The following is a 23,419-nucleotide window of genomic DNA, read 5'->3' as shown; positions in this document are numbered from 1 at the left end:
TTTTTATTTATTTATTTGGTTGTGCCAGGTCTTAGTTGTGGCAGGCGGGCTCTTTAGTTGCAGCTCACTGTCTCCTTAATTGTGGCGTGTGAGCTCTTAGTTGTGGCATGCATGTGGGATCTAGTTCTCTGACCAGGGATCAAACCTGGGCCCCCTGCATTGGGAGTGCCGAGTCTTAACCACTGCACCACCAGGGAAGTCCCTGTTCTGGGACACAATTTAAGAGAGTTATTCGTGAACTGAAGTGGATCCATAAGTGGCAGACCTGGCCAATTAAGAGACCAGATTAATTTTATTTTTTTACACTGATGAATCATATGAGTTCTATGAATTTACAAAAATTATTAACTGAATACAAGTTCAATTTTCAAATATTTTAGAGAAATATTAGGTTAAATAGTTTTATTTCTTTACTTTGGCATATCTCAGAATATTTGACAAGCAATATCCACTAGACATTTTCAGAAGAAGAATAGAATATATTGAATTTCCAAAAGTAATGATAACAGAAATATATATATCATTTGCCTGTGCACCATCTCATGGAATTAATGTTTTGTAGAACAGACTCTGGGAATTGCCATGTGAAAAATGAAACCAATGTGTGCATTCCAAAGAAAAGAACACTTGCTGAGGAAAGAAATAGATGGGAATAACTTTCTAACTTTAAATATCTGAAAGGTTGCACAGAGCTGTGTACTGTGGAAGATCATATTCATTCTCTTTAGGGCAGAAAAAGTAAATACTACAAAAAGGTAGGTGTTGACTCAACATGAAGAATAACTTGACAATTTGAGTTATTCATATTAAGTTGTAAAATCTGCATCCTGAAACATTTAAGAACTTTTTCACATTTGGATGAGCAAAAAGCTTAGTGATTTTCAGAATACTTTTCCCGGAATTTTGCTTGTGATCAATGATATATCCAGTTATTCTCTCGGGTAATTTCCAAATTTCAGATGGTTGATTCATAGGGCTTAGTTTTGGATTAACATTTTTCTTCTGATCATCATTTTTCTCCTGATATATTACTGCTATAGAGAACATTCTGAGCCATCCTCTTACTTCCCCCAAATTAGTCAGTGTGGGCTCAAACATTTTATTTTTTATTTCACTTAAGCAAAGGAGACTTTGAAAGAAAATGAAATAGCAAGAAGTCTAATTATATATTGAATTCTAAAATAGATTATTTTTTTTAATTGCCACTGTGATGAATTATATTTTCAGCTGTTTCTTTCCACTTACACAATTATTTATTTAACAGTTGATTTTCAGCGTTAAACCTCTTTTATGCCTATTGCTTGGTATTTATGGGATAATTCTTTTTATGCGATTACTCTTTCACACTTGACTCATAGAGGCAAGTTTTTGTATGTGTCTTAAATTATAAATGCTTAATTAAAAACTGAAAATGTTTTAAGAAAGACTGTAAAATCTTTACACACACACACACACACACACACACACACACCCCTATCTATATATTTTTCTTAGAGGTTAAGAATGAGCCTAGCCTCTCTGGATTCAAGGGATAGTTAGACAAATGCTTTGTATGAAGAACTGTAAATTTGAAAAACTTCATCTACTTTTTCATTCCCTGCCATATTCAGCAAGAAAAATTAGAGTGAGTTATAAAAAAACTATATTTCAATATTTCCTTTGAGTTCACTTTTATATATGATATAAAATATAGAAAAGAATTAGAATATAGGGAATAGTTTGGAAAGTTGAAAGTTCCCAGTTCCCAGGATTTTTTCCTCAGGCAGACGTTTCACGAAATGATCCCCTGAAATTTCTATTTCGTTCACAGAAAGTGGATTTGACAATGACTCCTTTTATTCAGTTTTTGCCAGGACTTAATGGAATCTCCCTGTTTTCTCTGAATAGAAATATATTCAAAGAAACTAGTCCTATACAGCTTTCCCATTAAATGGACTATTTAATCAGTAACATTACTCAGGATCATATTTCCAGCTCCGGCCGTCTCCTTAGTGCATGAAGTTTTTGGTTCCTTACAAAGTTCCCAATGATGGCAGCAACACAGCTTCTAAATTTTACCATAATACTTTCAAGCTGATCTAGAAACTTGATGTATTTCAAGCATTTGGAACAATATTTGGAGATACTGGAGATGGCTCTCCCGCTTAGAGTACCACTTGGTATCCCAGTGTTCTAAATGTCAATGAATGAAATGTCCAGTGCCCTCCCCGGGCTGTATGGAGAGTTCACTGCCTTTTTATTAGTGAAACGACATCGTGATCGTCTCAAACCAGTAGCATATTTTTCAGTTTTCCTTAAAAATTTCCCCATGTGTTTTCAGAAAGGTGGTTGAACATTCTGAAGAAAAATATGTAAATATCAGATCCAGAGAATCCAAATCTCACACATCAGTGTACGTAGCTAATGGACCTAGGAGCAAAACTGAGCTAGTGCTTATCTCTGGCCCAGCAGGGCTCAGGAGGAATTTTAATTTTGATTCTTTAAATGAATGGACTCCTGAAAAGAAATGTGCTCTCATTGGAAAATAGAGTATTAAAAAGAAAGCACATGACCACTTCCATACAGTCGTCAGGCAAACAGTTGACTACCCTTTGTGTCTCAGACTGAAACTACTTCAGTAAGATGGAAGTTTCCTCCTAAAATATGTTTTCCTGCCAATAAACCTGGGTCTAGAGGATTTTCAAAGGTTATCATTTCATTCCAGCAAAAACATTATCCACTTCTATTAGGCAGACATTTGAAGGTGATTGCTGTATTGCTTTGGATTAAACTATGTTAAAATGGATGCCTTGGCGGAATCGGTAGGTTTAGAATAAGCCAATAATTAGAGAGATAAGCTAAAGGATCTTTTTTCATTTTATGCAGCCATGTATCAGAGGGAGACCTCCCAATCCCTTTCTTAAATCCTTTCCCAAAATCACTGCTTCCTTTTGCTCCTCACCCCCTTTGTTAAATAGCGAGAGCAAGACCTTCTTGACAAAAAGATAAATCAGGCAAATTGGAAATCTACAAAATACGTGTGTGTGTGTGTGTGTGTGTGTACATATGAGTGTATATGTGTGTGTGCATTCTTAAAAATAGACTCTTCACTGTTTAGTTATAGATCTTGATCTTTGTTCAAAATAATGTTTTTCAAAACATATCCACATATTGAAACAATCAACTTCAAGGTTTCTTTGCCACCATGCGAAATTGTCTATTCCTCCTATTTGTGAGAGATTATAAAATAGTTGATAATGTAAAATGGTTATGTAGCTATTTAAAACAAATTCTCACTTTAATTCTATTTAAAGTATTTACTTTGTAATTAAAGTAGATAATAATCTGACAATATCATACACAATCCAATAATTTTATTTTGTATCCTCTGTACAAAACTTTTTTTTATTATACTGTGGCTAAGTAAATTGCACTATTGTACATGCAAAGCAGCTTTTTTAGTTTTTCAATAAATTACTTGGACTGTAGTTCAATGCAATAATATTATTTTCAATAAAAAGCTTAATGGTATAAGAGTGTTAGTCATGTATTTCTAACAAAAAGCATACCAAAATATAAGAACAAAATCAAAAGCAAAATGGTATGGAAATATGCTGTATTTTACACTGCTGAATTTAACATTTTATTTATTATTGTATATATTTATATTATATATTTAAAAGCTGGGATTTCTTAGGCTATTTCTTAAAATTTTAGTGTTATAAAATAAAGCTGTTTCCTCAAGCTGAAAATAAATACGACTTTAAAAGTTCTATAGGTGTATTCTTTGTTGAAACCTATTATGTGTATACTGTGTGAAGCCCTGTTTCTGTTTGTTTACTTAAAAAAAACTGTGATCTAGTTGCTTGTAATGCTTTAACAAAGCTCTATAAATACTGTCTAGAATATATCCTCTAACTGATAATATACTATAGACATGGTGGCATTCTGCCTATTATAATAATTTTAATGTAAACTTGGAAAAATACCTTAATTAATAACCCCAATAAGCTGTTATTCTCAGAAGGACTCAACTCACTAGGAACTCTCTTTAATGGAGCATGACCAATGGTGTGGGAATATGGCTTGAGACTCCACTTAACTGTCACTCCTCACTTTATTTCGTCTCTGCCTTTCCCAAGACAACAATACAGAGCCCTTATCTGCTAGACCTTAGTATGATTTATTCTGTGCAGAAACTCAGACCAGACTAGAAATGACCACAAGATGCTCTCTCTTTCTTGAATCACGCTGATCCTTACTCTTACCTGTACCCTCGAACAAGCTTTAGCCAAGTCCGAAAGCTCCTTGCTTCTGCACTTTAATTGGATGCCCTGTCACTACCTGTGTGTTAATGGAACGGGACTCTGCTTTGCACTCTAACCCAGTGGTCGAGTCCGAGCTTTCAATGGAGAAATGTTTCAGCTGCCAATCATCTGCCTCCCCAGACTTCTACCTTAGATTCTCTATTACTATGTTGGATTCTTTTTCAGAATCCTCCTGAGGAATCAAGAAGTACCTTGCACACAATACACACACGAATGCATATGCACACATACTGCTGACAAGAGTCATGACAGACAAGAGTCATGACAGAAACTGTCGTTTCTTAATTGTCACCATTTATTGATTACCTATGTGAACCCTGTTCAGCTTTCCTCCCCACTAGCTGAATTCCTGGATTCCCTTTGAGCCGGAAAATCAATTTTACTTGCAAATGAAAGGAAATGATATTACTAATTGAACAGAGATGCAGAAGCAAATGTGATGTATGGTCTGTATATTCAGTGTCTGCCCCTCTCTCGTGTGTGAAGCTTCTGCCAGTCAGAGCTTTGTTCACCTGTGTAATTTTTGGTTCATCATGGAAATATTCGACACTGACATAAAATGGGAATCACATACTCTTGAGGTTGTGTTCTCTTACTATATCTGGTAGAATTGAGTCAATTTCCAAATGGCATTTGTTAATGCTTTGAATCATAGAGATAAAATTAGCAGAACTTTGTTAGTTTGCTCAGCAATAAATAAATGAGAGCTACTCAGCAGCCTGGCACACTCATGAGAGTGCCATGCTACTTTAAAAAATCTTTGGGTATTTGTTTTTCTCTTTCTGACTTACTTCACTCTGTATGACAGACTCTAGGTCCATCCACCTCACTACAAATATCTCAATTTCGTTTCTTTTTATGGCTGAGTAATATTCCAGTATATATGTGCCACATCTTCTTTATCCATTCATCCGATGATGGACACTTAGGTTGCTTCCATGTCCTGGCTATTGTAAATAGAGCTGCAATGAAAATTTTGGTACCTGACTCTTTTTGAATTATGGTTTTCTCAGGGTATATGCCCAGTAGTGGGATTACTGGGTCGTATGGTATTTCTATTTTTAGTTTTTTAAGGAACCTCCATACTGTTCTCCATAGTGGCTGTATCAATTTACATTCCCACCAACAGTGCAAGAGGGTTCCCTTTTCTCCACACCCTCTCCAGCATTTATTGTTTCTAGATTTTTTGATGAGGGTGGGAGAGAGGGAGACGTAAGAGGGAAGAGATATGGGAACGTATGTATATGTGTAACTGATTCACTTTGTTATAAAGCAGAAACTAACACATTGTAAAGCAATTATACTCCAATAAAGATGTTCAAAAAAAATCTTCAGGTGAACAGTTTACAAATTAAATATTTTCTTCACCATTTTATCAAAGAGATAGCTCGAAGACATGGTATTTCAATTATTTGGCTCGGTTATAGCATATAACATCTTCAGAGGAGGGATTAAACCCCGATTCTCTTCATGAGACTGTTTCATTCATTAAGAAAATATTTTAATAGACACTTGTCCTTTGTCATTAGTTATTCATAGTTTGTGGGCAAAAAGATTTATTACACATTTCTGAGATTTTCAGGGAGTAAAGATAAGTTATTATAGAAATAGTTCATTAGGACACAGCAGTGCTATAATTTTCCCTCTTTAAATTACTCATTCCTTAAATAGTTGTTAGGAGGGCTATTCAACATTGACTAAAACAAAGGTCAAATTAATGATGAGTGGAAAAAAGTATGTGATGGGTCTAGTCATTTTGGATTACTTTTTCATCTGGACATGTATCCTTATCTGTATATGCTAACATTGACTATCAAACTCTCAATTTAAGACAATGAAATTACATTATCCAGTCAGAGCTCAAAAATTTCCTTTAACTTGACAATTATAATCTTAATACAAGTATACAGATAATTTTTAGGATTGTACAAATTGCAAAAAGCCTACTAACTTCTATTATTCTAATCCATAGCCAGTGTTTACAGAAGAGTCAATGTGCTCAATAAATGAAGTGTGCAATGTGGGAAAGTCTGGCATAATTGAATTTCAGAAATGAATTCAAATACATTGTATTTGAAGCACTCAGGACATGAGATGAATGCAAACATCACATCCTAATCGGCCAGAACATTCCTGAGAAAGGTCCCTCTCGAACCCCATGATAATCTATTCTCAACATTTATTACTCTTCTTATTTGAAACAATTTCTTCATTTTTGACTCTTGAACACAATGTACTTTGATTGTCCTTAAGTCTGATGGGTTTCTTCCTTGTAGCTTTTTTTTTCTTCCAGAGCTTCTTTGTGTTCCCAACCTTTAAATGTTGTAGTAACCTAGGGCTTATAGTCTTCAGTTATCACCTTGTCTCTGTTATACAAACTATGTGATCTTATTCAGTATCAGGCCTCAAAGCATCTTTTATACACCAATGGTTCTTAACTTTTTACCTTCAGGTATGACTTTCCCTTAACCTCTGTACTTGTGTATTCAATAGCTCACTCAAAAGCACCACTGAATGTCTACCAGTAATCAGGAACTTAAGGTCCAAAAAGAACTCTTGGTTTGCTTTCACAAATACATTCCTTCCCCAGGGCTCCACATCTCAGGAAAGAGCTCCATCAGCTCCCCAGGTTCTCATATTTAACTCTTAAGCTTCCTCCTGGATCTCCTTCTCACATCACACATCCTTATCACCAACTGATCATCATGTACTTCTAGACCTACCTTCATGATGTATCCCACGCTGACATCTTCTCCTCATCTCCATTTCTACTTTCATCATCTTCTCCCACCTATAATATAGTAATAACCTCCTACCTAGTCTCTCTGCATCTCATGGTCCGAGAGCCTAATTTGCAGAGAGGAGAGACTACTATCCTAAAAATAAAAGTCTTTTCAATTGTTTCACATTATTTTTGGAATAAAATCCAATGTTCTTACAACAGTCTTTAAGATTCAATTTCATCTGACCTTGCAGTTTCTCAAACAGACCAAGCATATCCCATGCAGAGTCTTTGCATTTGCTGTTTTCTTTTCTCTGACCAGAAAGCTCTTTCCTCAGGTTCTCTCATGATTCCTTTCTCTTTTCATTCAGGTGTTTTTATAAATATCTCCTCCTCTGAGAGACCTTTTTTAACCACCCAATCTAACAGAATATTTACTTTATTATTCATACAATTAGCTTTGAATTATTTCTTCCAGCAATTAGTAATCTACTAGTCTACTGTACATTTACTTTTATACCTATGTTTATATATTTTTTAACTCCATCTTCCTAGAGTCAAAAAATAAACTTTTTGAGAGGAGAAATTTTATGGGAGCAGAAATTTTTCCTCTGTTGTCCAGGACTATTTTTTAATTTCTTAGACTCATACTGGGAACATATGTGAGACCCTATAAACATTTGTTGAATAATATAATGTGATGAAGAAGATTCTCAGATTGTCAGTTGATTTGAGGTAATATTAATTTACTGAGCACCAGTGTGCAAAGTTTCATGCAATTTATTAAATAAATTATAATTTAAATATTAAAGCCTATTTCTTCAACCAGAGAGTAGATGTGAAAAAAAAAAAAAACCTTCTTGATTAATTGATAAAATATTTGGTGAACATGAGGTGTTATTTAGTTTATTTTCAAATTATCCATAGGTCATGATGTATTTTCCTGAAGATGTAAAATGTACAGGCCTACATAAAGTGTTAATACATACTTGAAAGTTTACATTGATTTGTAAAAGTATTTATCATATAATTCAGGGACTGTGTTTGATCCTGTTGGTCAGAGACAGTATAACCGTTATCATCTGGGTGCATATTTCTACTCCATACATAATGCTCCTACTACTCTCTACAACAGGTGAGACAAGCTGGAAATCCTGTGGGGAGTGGTTTTCTCAATGATTCAATAAATATATAGTAAGTAGCTACTATATGCAAGACAGATATAGCGGTACATAAACATTCAAAAATATTCTTGTGGATCTTACCTTTTACTGGAGGAGAAAAAACAAAATAAATAAGCAAACTATGTGTTAGGATAAATGATAGCAAGCGCTAAAGAAGTTAATGGCAGTCTGTGCATAATGGAAGAGGCTGTATGTGTACCCAGATCTCTGTTTTGTTCCCAAATCCTTTTTTCTTCTATTACATGAAATGGTGTAAGATAGAAATTACTGTCTGGTTAATAATTAATAATGCTTCCTTCTGTTTGGTCGCTTCCTTCAAAGAAGTATGATGAATTGAGGAAAATCCGTTTCTTTTGAATGGCCTGAAGAGAATCTTTATAGAATTTACCCTAGTGTCACCTACATCTTGACTTTGAGACTGTAATTACATTAGTTCAAAATCTGTTGCTATTGAATAATTTGAAATGTGATGGGTATGCTTGGGAGAGATAATAATGACATATGGACTCATGACATATTTACATAGATATGAGAATGTGCTGTGGTTAGATTCTACTGCTGTCATCGGCAACTAATGCATGTCCAGAAAGGGAAAAATCTGATTTCAGAAAATGACAGGTGAAGTTGTCCTTTGAGAGCTCTGTTTCAGGAAAGCAGTTTTGTATGAGGCAAACTTAAAGCTTTTGGCAAACTTTCCAGAGAAATTTCATTTTATTAAGAGGCTAGGTACTCCAGGATTTGTTGCTACTCAGTTTAACTAGTTCCTGTGTTTATTAACGTGTGACTGTTTCTTATATCTCTGATACGCAGCCATTTTCTTATGTATTTTATAGCCAGCAGCCCTTCACTATGCTTTTTTGTTGTCTGTTATCCCAATCATTTCATTTTTCTCACCAACTTGAGTAATAGCCAGATTCCTTTTTATCCCAAGTCTAGGAGCAGAAGGAAGATAGTAAAAAATGCCATATGAAAACCTGAATTCCCTAGGAGAGGTATCTTCCTGATTTCTGATTGGTTGTCTTTGCCAACGATAAAGAAATGTACTATCATTAAAGTCTGGCTGATAAATGATACTTTTTGGCAACACTGTTATACAGGCAATGGTGTCTTTTGGTCCATATCCAGTATTTCTCCTTGGAAGATCATACTTTGAATTGCAGCACCAGCCTTGGCTTCTTGTTTCCAGTTGAGCTATTTCACCTTGATGGCAGCGTGAGATTGGTACTGTCATTACTTCTAGAGATGTTGCAGTGCTTCTGGCTGATTTCTGGCACCTCCTTGAAGCATTACCCTGCCCATCCTGAATGCTTCTGTTTCTTATATGTTCTGCCCTCATCAATTTTCCTCACATGCCAATCCTGTCAGAGTCGAGTTTTCACAATCACTGTGTCAAATTTGAAGAAGCATATGCATCCTGAACCCTGACCAGCGGGGATTTTATTCTGCCTGCTGAGGTTGTGTGGGTGGTATTTGCATTAGAATTCAGAAACCGGCTGTTTTTTGTAAAAATTGCCGTTGGAATCTCTATAGGGATTGCATCAAACCTATAGAGGCTTTGGGTAGTATGGATATCTTAACAATATTAATTCTTCTAATTCATGAACACAGAATACTGTTCCGTTTATTTGTGTCTCCTTCAATTAATTTCATCAGCGTCTTGTAGTTTCAGTAAAGAAATCTTTCACCTCCTTGGTTAAATTTAATTGTCAGCATTTTGTTGTTTTCATTCTATTATAAATGGGATTATTTTCTTTATTTCTTTTTAAGATACTTCATTGTTATTGCATAGAAACACTACTCATTTTCGGATGTTAATTTTGTATTTGCAACTTTACTGAATTTGTTGATTAGATCTAACAGTTTTCTGGTGAAGTCAGGACTGCAAGACCAGTTTAAAAAACCTCTCAGGTGTTCCCAATTAGTCTTTCTGATTGATAAGGGCCAGGAGCTACACTCAGCAGTGGGTGGGCCTACGAATTCTCTCTTCAGCCTGGTGAAGCAAGGGAAACCTCCAAGCCTGGCAAGTCTTTTAGTCTGTGGTCTTGAGCTGACCTGCTCTCCAAGTTCCCTGGCCAAATGGTGCCACTGGCTTTGCTCTGTGGACTGTCAGCTCTGCCTACTATACCCTTGGCTCAAGCACTGCTGGGCTATACAGCTTCCAGGTGTTCCTGATCAGGCTCTTCTGTCTGGGAGGAAGCCTGGGAGCTACACTTAGCAGTGAGCCACGCCATGACTCAGCAACCTTGCCTGATGACTCAAATCAGGCAAACCTGCGCCCCGCTGCGTTTTCTCGTCAGACTGTGCTCATCTTGGCTCTGCAGAGGAGCAAAGTTGCTGGTTGGGACTACGACTTGGGCGCTGCAGGTAGGAGCCCCCGTCTGCCAAGATTCTAGTGCTGGTTGTTGCAAACCCCTTCCCCTGTGCTCCCTGTCACAGGTTCCCAGCGGTCAAGGCCCACAGATTCCCCTCCAATCCCCACGGGGGAAGACCAGAATGGGTACACCCAAGAAGTGAGCCTAGGCTCTCTTTTCGCACTGGAGGAAATTAGACTTGGAGAGACCTCTGAGCATGGTGTTGTGCGGGCCTGTGGGAGAGAGAATGCAGTCAGCATGCAGCTGCTTCTCTTACGCTCCTAGTGCAGTCTGTCTTGGTCTTTGCGGTGCGGGAGGGCCTTCAGCCCTTGTGTTCTAGGATTCTCTCAGTGTTGTCTTGTCCATAAATAGTTCTTGTGAAGGGAAGCGAAGTCAGGAACGACCTATGTTGCCATCTCAGGGACGTCACTCCCTTTCTTATAAATGTAAAAATTTCTAGCTGTAGTTCCTACTTAATATATATATATGTATACAGAGTTATAGTTCTACATTTTGGAATTTACATAAAATGAGAATATTTGTGAGAGCTTCTACTGCCTGTTCTTTAATGGACTACAAATAATACCACGCCTTAATCATGCTGCATGTTTTTATTCCTTGACTTGCGTGCCTATACTTTATACACTATCCAAACATGTAATTGTCTGACTAGGAATCAAATATTCTCCTCTAGGATCTTGTTTCTTGGCATTGCATTTCCCATATTTCCTTTAAGAAGAGAAAATCGCACTAAAAATAAACGTCAGCTAGCCATTTCCGAGCTATCCATAATGGAAAACTTCTGTTCCCACGGAACGTAGTATCACAGATTCTTACAGTTAAGAGGCTTTCGAGCTTGTTTAGGGCCCAGAACGATGGCTACAACCTTGTGGACGCTAGGTAAAAATTGTTTGAACTAATGAATAAATCAAGTACCAGGCTTCATTTTATACACAGTGTTTTTAAAAAGTGTGTTCCAGAAATACAAATGACTTTGCCAAGGTAACCTGGTGTTCAATAAAAATAATTAGCTCTTCATTATAATACTCTGCCATCTAGATTTGAATGAATGGCTAGATTTAAGAGTATTAGTAATAATTACCTGAAGTATGGACTTTAGAATCAGACTGTCCAATTTCAAAAGCTAGCTCTTCTGCTTGTCAGCTGTGTGACCTGAGGCAAGTCCCTCAACCACTTTGAGCCTCAGTTTCTTCATTTAAAAATGTAGATAATGATAGCACATACCTCATATCTGTGTAATAAGAAATTGGGCTGGGAGGTAGGCTCTGAACCCTTGGAAAAAGAATTTGGTTGGTCTATGACCTGGGTTCCTGGGAAGCAGCTTCTAAATTCATGGAATTTCCTGAGTAAGGAGTGTCTTTGCTATTCATGGTGGGCCCTGATCGTTTATCCTAATGAGGTGACTCAGGGTCTGACCCTAGAAAGTTTAAGCTCATGACTCAGGATAGAAGCCGGCTGTGCCAGAAAGACCAATCATGTGTTTACAGGGTTGGGGCTTTAAGCCACATGATATCGGCCCAACCTCTAGGGAGAAGTAGACTGGAGACTGAGTCTAATGGCTAGCAGTTCAATCAATTATGCTTATGTAATGAAGCCCCAATATAAACTGTGAACAGCTGAGCTAAGGTACCTTCCCTGTTTGGTAACAATCCGTGTCCTGACTTCACAACAGAACCATGGAAGCTTTGCATTTGGAACCCTCCCTGACCTTGCTCTATATGCTGCTGCTTTTGGATGGTTTTGATTTATTTACTTTTGGCTGTAATAAAACTATACTCACAAGTATAGTGTTTTCCTGAGTTCTGTGAGTCATTGAACCTGAGGGGTTAGTAAGAATCTCTGAATTCCTAGCCAGTTGGTCGGAAGTGAGGGTGGCCTGAGGACTCTTGAACTTGAAGCTGGTGTCTGAAGTGAGGACAGTATTGGGGAGGACTGTGCACTTTGTCTGTGGTGTCTGTAGTGACTGTGGGTAGTTGATGTCAAAAGTTACTGGAATATCTCCAAGTTACTGCGAGAATGAAATGGTGTTCACTATTATAATTAATGGTTCAGGTTCTTCATGACTGATAAATATGGCAATAATAATAAGTGTTAGTCATTGTTTACTGAGTATGTTTTATTTAACCCTTAGAACCATTCTATAAGATGTTTCTATAAAGCCACTTTTCAAATTGTTTGTTTAAGGAAATATATTTAGTAAGTGATGAACGGACATTAAATAAAAAGTCTGTGCTCCTTAGTACAATGTAATACAGCTTTTCCCACTTATTCTAGCCTAAGGCTGGCATCTCATTTTCCAGAAGAAATTATTATGGGTACAGTCTCTTAAAATTTTGGCCTGATTTTCTGTTGGTAAAAGAAGAGGAATGGAAAATTTACCTCTATATTTCCTTATAATGGAACTACTCATTACTGTATAGAGTGTTTGGCTATCTGTCATAACAAATAGACCCCAGAAATTAAAATAATGCAAGCTCAATATGCTTATTTCTTAATAAACTTTATTAAGGTTTATTTTTATTTATTTATATATTTTTTTCTGCGTTTCGTGGGCCTCTCATCGTTGCGGCCTCTCCCGCTGCGGAGCACAGGCTCCGGAAGCGCAGGCCCAGTGGCCACGACCCACGGACCCAGCCGCTCCGCGGCACGTGGGAGTCTCCCGGACCGGGGCACGAACCCACGCCCCCTGCATCGGCAGGCGAACTCCCAACCACTGCGCCACCAGGGAAGCCCAAGGTTTATTTTTAATAGAAGTACTGGGTTTATAAATACATCCATGGGGCTGCTTCTTGTGGTGTTCAAAAAAAACCCAAACTGATAGAGGATCTTCCATCTTCAAGTAATGGCTCCCAAAGCTTCCTTGGGTGTCATCTCCAATTAAGCTGAACAGAAGTGGTGGGAAAAAATGGGGATAAAATAGGAAATGTTTATATGGTTTAAGCCTAGAAGTAATTTCAGCTCACATTCTATGGACTAGATCACAGTCATATGGGCACATCTTAACTGCAAAGCAGGCTGGGAAGTACAGCATAGCTGTGGAAGAAGAGGAAAAATGCAATACTAGCAGTTTAGTATTTCACTGTTAATTTTTCATATACTTTCTTTGCAGCCCCATTAAATCCTGGCAGAAAGTAGTCAATAACAATTAAGTGACCATTGATTATCTCCTTAAAGTCCTCCCCTTCCATAAAAAACCCTCTTGCCTGCCACAGCTGAAAAATGTTATTCTTTTACACTGGCTGGTTCCTTTTGCCTAAAATTCCACTGTAGACATTTCAAGCTTTTGGTATTCACTGTAGAAATTTACCATAGGCATTTCTGGCTTAATTCCTTATTAAAATGCAAATTACATCATCAGGGATAAACGTTATCAGCCATTTATACCTTGGAAAGCACGTATTTATCAGACACTTTGCTACTGGCTCTAGTTCATTGAAAGAGTCTTTTCACTGGTGGGAGTGGGGAGAAACATAGGCAGGCAGGTCACCAAGTGAAACGGGCAAATGCAAAAGCTCCATCGCATCTATTGTCACAACGCTGTCTAGAGAAAGCTGGGATTCATTTATACATACTCCAACACGTGTGCTGGGTGTCTTACTTCTTCAAGGAGAGTGAAATAATAGATCTGATTCTGGCAATCTTAAATATTCATTTCTTCTGAGTAAATGAAATATAAAATGTTTAAGATTCTTCCTGCCTTTTTTTCTTTTCTGCTTTTTATCATAAAGCTGAATGTTTGCTTCTCTTCCTCCTTCTCTTGGTCTAAATCCTGTGGCAAAAAAAAGAGTGGAGAGATGGTGTTTGCTAGTCCCATGGATATGGAAATATATAATTGCAGAACCTTGGGGTTAAGGAATGGAAAACTGTCCTGTTGTGATTGTGTAGTGTGATCCAGACCTCTGTTTTATAGCAGGTCAGTTATTTACCCTCTGACTCACACCACCCTTTCTCCTGATATTTTCTGTCTTTTAGTTCCAAAATATTATTTTTTTAAAAAACTGAACAGAAGAACTAACATTGCTCTATTGCAAGTAGAGTTTCTTAAACCTTGCACCTATGACAGAATTTCCCATACCACACCTTCCAATTCATTGAGGAACAGCGTATTTCACTGCATAACTCCTAAGTTTGCAGGTCTATTTCAAAAGCCTATGCAATAGACAACCACAGGCTTTATTAAAGTTCTTACCTATAGGTGCTTATCCAATTGACATATGTAATTACATATTTAAAACTGACAAACATTGCTTATGGTTATAACACTTCTTTTTACTTGATAAAGTCCTGGCAAGTGAGCAGACATAGTCAGGCTGCATTCCCTTTGAACAAAAACTTCATCTCTCTTGCATTGAGGTGGGAAAGAATCACCAAAATGAGCACTTAGGATGTCACAGCAACCCTAGATCCTCGCAGAATGTGACCTTTCCTGAGGGTAAGCGTAGCCTAGGTAGAATGTTACTTAGAAACAATGCTGCAGACATACAGTAAAGGGAGGACCAGGAAGGAAGGGAAGGAGGAGGAGGGAGAATTCTTTCCCATCAGTGGTTTCCAGAAAGGTGGATGAAATTAGACATTGCCACCACTTGTTTTCAGAGTAGACTTTAAGTGGTGGCTAAAAATGATCAATTAAAAACTAATAGAAGGGAGATAGATCAAAAATTCAGGTGGTGAGAATTTAAGGCAATGACATTTCATATTGATATTTTTCTTAAAGAAAAAGTATCCATTTGAAGTGTCTTGATTTGTCATAGATAATCCCCTAATATTTCTTCCATTCTTTATGCATTTATTTTGCTTTCTCATTTAGGATTCTGTATCTACATAAACATACACATACACAGATATACTGTAAAATGTATTTTCTTTCATAACAGTCTTGTTTTCAACCAGAAATAAAGATGGCAGGAAAGTTAAGGACCAATGGGAGAAAAACTGAGACTCTTTTATCAAAAGAATTTGAACTGAACAAATTCAGATCAGCTCAGAGAATATTTTGATGTTACGTCTGGTTTTCAATCCAGCACTTTTATATAACATACAGCTTTGTTTCCTCTTCATCCTGGTTCATGTAAGCCTTATTTTAGAAAACAAAACAAAGCAAAAAAATGAATTTGGGCCACATATCAGGGGGAAAAAAAGCCTATTCAAAACCATGCAAATTAGCATAATATGCTAATAGCATGTAACAAGTTCAAATGAATACATTCAGGCCAAGTCATGGCTGATTTCAAGACTGAGTAACCTGTGCCAGGCAGGTTTTTGTCCTCACAAATGTGTCTCTGCACTATTTCTAGGGACCAGTGTGACTGCAAGTACTACAGGAAGCTCCAGATAACAATGAATTGTCTGGAATATTCTATACACAATGTGACTAAAATAGTATGTGATAGTTGAAAATTCTAATTTTTGCCCCAAAATTTGTATCTTAAAAAAAAATACAACTTCTGAGAGGCATGCTACAGAGGATTGAGAATGAGACCGTTGGCCTCCTACTGCCTGAGTTCAGATTCTAGCTCCATCTTTTAATAGCTATAGAAATGGGAAACGACTTATCTTTCTGAACCTCAGTTTCCTCCTCTATCAGAGAATAATAATGAGGATAATTTCTACCTCATGAGGTTGTAGTTTAGAGTCCAGCACAAATAAGGGTTTAGTTAGTATTGACTCTCGGTAGGATTGCTTACCTTCCATTTAAAAGCAAAATATTTTACCAAGGTAATGAGAATGGGGGGAAAACCCCTCAGTTTGGGTTTGGCATAAAGAAAAAAGACTGTAAGCCTCACTCCCCCTTAGATGGACTCCGCCACTCATGCCCTTTTATTTCTGGTCTCTTTGCTTATCTGTGGACTTTAGGGTAAGGTAAGAATGGAACCCCTGCTTTCCTCAATTGCCTTGATTGACCAGGCCCTAAACACACCTGCTTCTTTGGACCATATATCACACTGGTATTAATATATAAAATAGCATCCTGTCGTACCCAGGAGATTCAGCCTTGATTATCTTGGAGAAAATTCCAAAATAGGAAAACTTGCTATCCAAATCATTGATATCAGCAAGGATCACATAATCTTGTCATTAAAAATTATTTTATTCATCTCCAACTTTCCACCTGTGTGAAGTAGTGTCTTCTGAGAAGCAGATGCCAAATTGGGATTAGCTGTGCAAGAAATTTATTGGCAAAAATGCCTGTGAGGAAAACTCAGGAATAAGTCAGAAAAGATTCAGAGAATTGTCAGACCAAGATGCAGGTCTAATTCCTATGAAGGAGAGAAGGAAGCAAGGAAAGTTGAGTAGAAAAAGGTTTTGACTATAGAGCAGTTCAAAGGAAGTTTTAGCAAAGCCAATGAGGAGCTCTCGAGCCAGAGTCACCAATCATAGGAGTTGCATATCTCCCAGGAAATGGCCTGGCTTCATATCCTTGTTGCATTCAGTCACTGGCTGTGAGCAATCTGGTGGAAAGCAGGGCCGCTGAGCAGACACATCAGGAGATTTCAGTGTACATCACTTGGGTCCACCGGTCAGTTATGCTCCCTGTCGTGAGATATATGAGAGGCTACTTCATGGCCACCAAACCATCTGATGCTTGAACCTCTTCCTCTATGCTATCTCCTCTCCGTAATGATGAGATGTCACCACCTCCTCTACTCAGGCACCAGCTTGGCTCCCCATCCCCTTCCCTCTCTGCCTTTTCTTTTATCTCAACTGATTTTCAGAACACTCCTTAGGCCTTTGACTGTATCACAATAAACTCCGAAGACCACTGTGATGTTTAAATTTTTTGTTTAGGGTTAACTACTAGCCACACTCTAGATATATAAAATGTAAATAATAATTCCCAGAGCAAGCACGATCTCCAGTTGTTATTGCTCTTTGCCAAGACTGATAAATTGTGGTAGAGAACCAATGACATGAAACTTTACAGACTCAGAAGGACAGATCAGAGTGTTAAAATGGTGTAGGCAACAGTCTGCATTAATATTGTGCTTTGTTCATTGATGATACTTACGATCTGATTGTAAGAACAAATGAATATTCAAATATCCTGAAATCTTTCCAAATCTATAAACAATAAGCTTTCCCTTTTTTGCTTTCATCAGTGTTTACTAATTTAAACAATGATGGAAAATGATAACCAATGATAATAAAGTCAATTACAAAATGGACTTTACAGAAAAGAGCATTAAACTTCAAACCAGTGACAATAATCAGTTTACCAAGCTTCCAAATGTACATAGGCCAAACAGTTCTCGTTAATGTTTTCAAAACTTTCAGATGTGGTAGAATTTTATAGCAAATTGTAAATGACTTACGAAAAGAAAAATTTGTAGTCAGTCTCTGGCTAGAGAAACAGAGAAACGGAGAAACTCCCAGAGCTAATTCCACAGTGCTTTGCAGTTAGCTTTATTAATTCCAAATGCCCACATAAGGTAAAAAAAATCACATTTTTTCCTCTAGTGTTTTAGCTCAGGTTTCCACAACAAAATACCACCGATAAGGTAGCTTAAACAACAGAAATTTATTTCTTACAGTTCTGGAGGCTGGGAGGTCTACCACCGAAAGCCAGAAAGGTAGATTTCATGCTGAGGCCTCTTCTTTTGAGCTTGTAGGAGGCCACCATCTTGCCGGGTGCTCACATGACCTCTTTTTTTGTGAATATGGGGAGACAGAGCAAGCTCTTTGGCGTCTGTTCTCGTAAGGACACTCATCCTGTCATGAGCACCACCCTACACTCATAAGTAAATTCAACCCTAATTACCTCCCCAAAGTCCCATCTCCAAATATTATTGCATTGGGGGTTAGGACTTTAGTTTGTAAGTTTTTGGGGTGGGAGCAAAAATGTTCAGTCCATAATATAAAGTAATTGCTGTAGCTTCAGAGCTCACATCTGTAACACAGCATGAATCACAGCATGATCAAATTACAGTACCTCCCAGCTTAGCTGGAGGTCCATTCTTTTTCATCTCCAGTCTCTTTGCAAATTCTCTCATGGATCCCCAGGTTCTTGACAAAGATCACTATTTTATTCCTTCTTTGTATGGAAAGTTATCAGCTGTGAAATTGGGGTGTCAGGGATGTTCCTCAAAGCCAGCTGCCGTAACAGTGACGACCTCCTGGTCTGCTGTTTTGGGCTACTTCCAGGCTGCTCACCATAGCCAAACTGAGATCTTAGAGTTACTGATTAAACCATTACAACATGAAGCAATGCCCCATATGTAGTATAGCATCACTGCCATCCCAGTGCCATCTTGCTGCCTCTGTGGTGCTGATGTAAGTCTCTGCTGATTCTTCCAGGACTCTGTGAACAACCCAGGTGTCCTACAGCAAAACCCACCAAGTATTACAGCTCTTTGTCATCCAGATTGTCACACACATGCAACATGCATGCATATACACAAATACACAAACACAGAATTGTTTTCCCAACAAGCCACCTAGAGTGATATCAGTGGTTACTTATGATACAGAGACCAAACTCTCTCTGCCTCAATACTCGGATGGTGTAGAGTATTAAGCACAAGTCCAGATTCTTCTTCCCTTATGGTTAAGTTTATCTCAGAGGCCTCATTGGCCTTTTATCTCCATATTGCTCCGCCAGGCTTCTTCTGTTTCCTTCTATAGATTTCAGTACACATAAAATTTCAGAGAGAAAGGTCAGAATCTATGGACAAAGCTGGTTTGATGCTATGGTCAGCCAAAAGTTTCTGTTGTAACCTTCTTCACAATGAAATGGGTACATGCCTTATATTGAGATATATAGATAAATAGGTAGATAAGTAGGTAGATAGGTATGTAGGTAGGTAGATAGATAAATAATGGGTTTTTATTCTGAAAATTTAATCTGATAAGAAAAGCATTATAATTGACTGTAGAGCACAGGGAACTGTATTCAGTATCCTGTAGTAACCTACAATGGAAAATAATCTGGAAAAGAAAATATATATATCCATATATATTCTTATATATATGGATAAGAATACATATATATATATATAATATCTATATCAATTCTGTATACCTGAAATGTAAATCACCTATACTTCTAGAAAAAAAAAAGAAAAGCACCGTATCCTATCAACCCAAACAAACAATGACAGGGCCTCATTGTGGACGTCAGTGCTGTGGGGAAATAATCTTGATACTCTGGACTGCTTTTCCTCTGACTCTAACTTTCATGCTATATTATGAGGTTGAAGAACAATAGAATAAAAATCATGACAGTTCCAATATGTACTTCCTCAATATGCTTTGAAAACCTCATCCTTGGGGTGAAATTCTACAACTTTCTAAGTGTTAGTATCAATAGGTCTGACTTTTAAAGGAAGCTCCACAGGTGAAAGATACATGTGCAGGTATCTGAGCTCCAGAGGAATACACTCGCCTGGTTCAAATCTTGCCTTGTGGGGCTTCCCTGGTGGTGCAGTGGTTGGGAGTCTGCCTGCTAGTGCAGGAGACACGGGTTCGAGCCCTGGTCTGGGAGGATCCTGCGTGCCGCGGAGCAACTGGGCCCGTGAGCCACAACTACTGAGACTGCGCGTCCAGAGCCTGTGCTCCGCAACGGGAGAGGCCACAGCAGTGAGAGGCCCACGTGCCGCAAAAAAAAAAAACAAAAACCTGAGCTCTGAAATTAAAGCTGCGTTATATGAAGTGTCTTGGGAATCTGAGATTTGTGTCTTACTGGCTTCCTCAAGTTTCATTTCTTAACATGAAAAAGATTCTCCCATTCACGTCTTAGGAAAGAGAGAATACGCAGACTTTAGGAATTTAACAGCATCTAATCACAGCAGCAATACCCACGGTAGCAGATCTGTAGACACAACAGCATGGAAGTTTAACTGCTTGTTACTCATAAATCTGCTTGCTGTCACTCTAGCTGTCCCTCTGTCTCTTACTGTCTCTCTGTCATGCCACGCTAGGAACTGATTTCATAGTTGACATGTTGGTCTCATTTCCTAAACTGTAGCTTCCTCCAGGCCAAAGACCACATCCTCTTACCTAGAGCATCTGGCAAGTCCTGGGACATGGTCAGTGTTCCATCAGCATTTGATTTTAAAAGAAGAATTAAAAAGGGCCTGTTAAACCTGCATTCAGACTGCTTCTGGGAGGCAACTTGATGTAGAATTGCTAGCCCAGAGTATCAGTATTTAGCTGGGGCTGCTCTGGTGATGGCACGCTGGCTGGTTCTGTGCCCCTTTCCCCAGAGGGAAGACGCAATGTCCTCCTGCATCCCTCATGACAGTGCTCAAGGGTGATTCATGGATGTAGGTCCAGGTGGAAGACATATACTGCTTGTTATAGAGTAATTAGCAATCTGATGGGGCTCTACCCATATTAGGAAGAAAGTATAGCATGGGTAAATGGGGAGACTTCAGTCTTTTAGCCTGAATTTGAGTCCTTTTCAATTACTAGATGTATTACTGTGAACTAACACTCCTGAACGTTAGCTTTTTATTTTCAAAATGGAGAAAATAGTATCTTCTTTTCTGTGGGTTTTCATGTATATGATCTGAAATAGTACAAGTAAAAAAGCCTTGTAGATCATAAAATATCATTGGAATAAAAATATATCGTTATTGCTATCTTATCTATAATAAATTTACTGATGGTAAGGCACTGAAATCTTCTATCAGATACTCTTGCAAAGTCTGGTCACTCAGTGTAAATTATGCAAGAATTGGATAATTTTGTAGTAAGTTCTGAAATAAATGCAAAGCCCTCCAGTTGCAGTTTGCATTGGGTTACATATTGAGATATAGGTGCAATAGGTACTCCTAGCAAATGAGGCAGCACGTGAGACCAGTCTCCAAACTACCTGATCCCAGTTAAGAATATCAATGACTTAAAAGAAAATTCCTACCAGCAAAACCATAATAACTTACCACAGGAAGGACATGGCTTACAGGACCATAAAATGAAAGCTATATTTTGTCTGTACATGTAATGAGAAACAAGAGTTGCAGTGGAGGCAGCCCCGGGAATCATACCCCACAGAAGCATGCAGGAGCCCTAAATAATCACTGGTGCCCTAAGACCTGAAGAAGGGGACGTGTCCTGATATAAAAGATGCAGTAGCCCCTGTGGCAGCCCCAGACTTGCTGATGCCCAGGAGAATCCTCCCCTCATCCAGGGTGAGGCTTGGAGCAACTGCCGCTGCTCTTGTCGCTGCAATCAAGGTTTCTGGAAGCTCTCCCCCACTTCCCTTGACTTCAAGCCTTCAGTAACAATGTTCAACCTGCCCCCAATCATGTGCATTTTTTCTTTCATGAAGAAATGCCTATACTTAGAGATGGGGGATTACTCTTTGTAGCAAAGCATTCTCTGTATTTTCCAGTTGATGGTATTAATATATACATGCCATGCGGAATATCTCAGTTGTGTTGACAGAGTGATACCATAAACTGTTTAGTCATAATGAGTCGTAGCTTTTTAGTTTAAGAGCTGTATAATTTTTTTGGGGGGGTGGGGTGGGTTCTACTTAAAGTGACAGTGGAACTACATTAAGTCCCTAGGACCAGAAACCTAAAAGTAAAAACAAGGCTCCATAATTTTGTTGGAAGGCATCTTTCTGTAAATTAAACAAATTGCCCAAATGCCTCTTTCTCTGATTGCAGAGACATTCTTCATGAGTAAATTCCCTCTGGGAATCAAAATGTACATCCAGTAAGAGTTTCAGTAAAGCATCTAGGAATCTAGGCTTTTGATGTGTGATTAGCTTTCCCTCCTGATGTGTCCTTCCTACGCATCGAGTTTAGAGAGTTGTTTTTGTCCTGCGCCCAAGTCTCACTGCATCTGTCAAAGAACAGCCCAGTTCAGCACACAGCAGATTCCAAGGCTGCAGCTTTCCATATGCTTTCTATCCCATAGCATTTGGGTCCAAGTACACATTCGTTCTTGTTTCTTTTTTTTTTTTAATTCAGGCATTCTCAAAGTATTTATTAGAATCTTGCCAGATGAATGTGTGAACCGGTAATATAGAGGATTACAGTGAGGTGTACAACTGTATTCTTAAAGTTAAGAGCTTTGTCATTCAGAAATAAAGACAGGAGGCCACTGTTTGTTTTGCATGCCATCTTATCTCCAGAAAATATTATAGATTCTGGCACATAGTAAACCCTCCATGTTTATCAGATGAATGAATGACTTAATAAATGAATGAGTCATTATACTACAAGGGGTCATGTAAAGTGTCTTAAGAGAAAAAGAAAACACTCCACCTTTTGGGATCTTTGACTACCCTTATCGTGGGGCCAGAGATGACACTTTGGGTGAATACTCTTCAATTAATAACCCCCAGACACAGCTGGGAAAGTCTACAGCCCTACATTTACAACTCTTTTATTTTGTTTTATTTTGTTGCGAGATGATCACCGCAGAAAGTCAGTCTAGTTAACGTCTGTCACCATACAGTTACAATTTTTTTTCTTGTGATGAGAACTTTTAAGATCTACTCTCTTAGCAACTTTCAAATATGAAATACAATATTAACTATAGTCACCGTGCTGTACCTTACATCCCATGACTTGTTTATTTTATAACTGGAAGTTTGTACCTTTTGGACCCCCTTTATCCATTTCGTCCATCCACACCCACTGTCTCTGGTAACCACCAGTCTGTTCTCTGTGTCTGTGAATTTGCAGGTTTTTTTTTTTTATTCCACATATAAGTGAGATCATATGATATTTGTCTTTCTCTGTCTGACTTATTTCACTTAGCATAATGCCCACAAGGTCCCTTATTTACTGGACTCTCTTGAGTGGACAGGGTACAGCTTTAGTTGGAAAAACCTGGACGAGTTCACCTTATTTCTACACTGCTACACTTCTTGTTTTTTATCCA

The 23,419-nt window shown here is 38.1% G+C and overlaps 1 long non-coding RNA gene across 1 annotated transcript in view; it reads left to right on the top strand.

Moving 5' to 3' along the window:
* Positions 1 to 10,391: 10,391 nt before the first annotated feature.
* LOC137229089 (uncharacterized) overlaps positions 10,392 to 23,419 on the top strand; it is a 236,600-nt gene continuing 223,572 nt past the window's right edge. The window contains exon 1 of the long non-coding RNA XR_010945527.1: positions 10,392 to 10,577. This is a non-coding gene — a long non-coding RNA (uncharacterized lncRNA). The remainder of the gene's footprint in view (positions 10,578 to 23,419) is intronic.

The sequence above is a fragment of the Pseudorca crassidens genome, chromosome 8 (genome assembly GCF_039906515.1).
Source record: "Pseudorca crassidens isolate mPseCra1 chromosome 8, mPseCra1.hap1, whole genome shotgun sequence".
Lineage (NCBI taxonomy): Eukaryota > Metazoa > Chordata > Mammalia > Artiodactyla > Delphinidae > Pseudorca > Pseudorca crassidens.
Note: the sequence above shows the minus strand (reverse complement) of the source record. Positions and strands in the feature narration are given on the sequence as shown.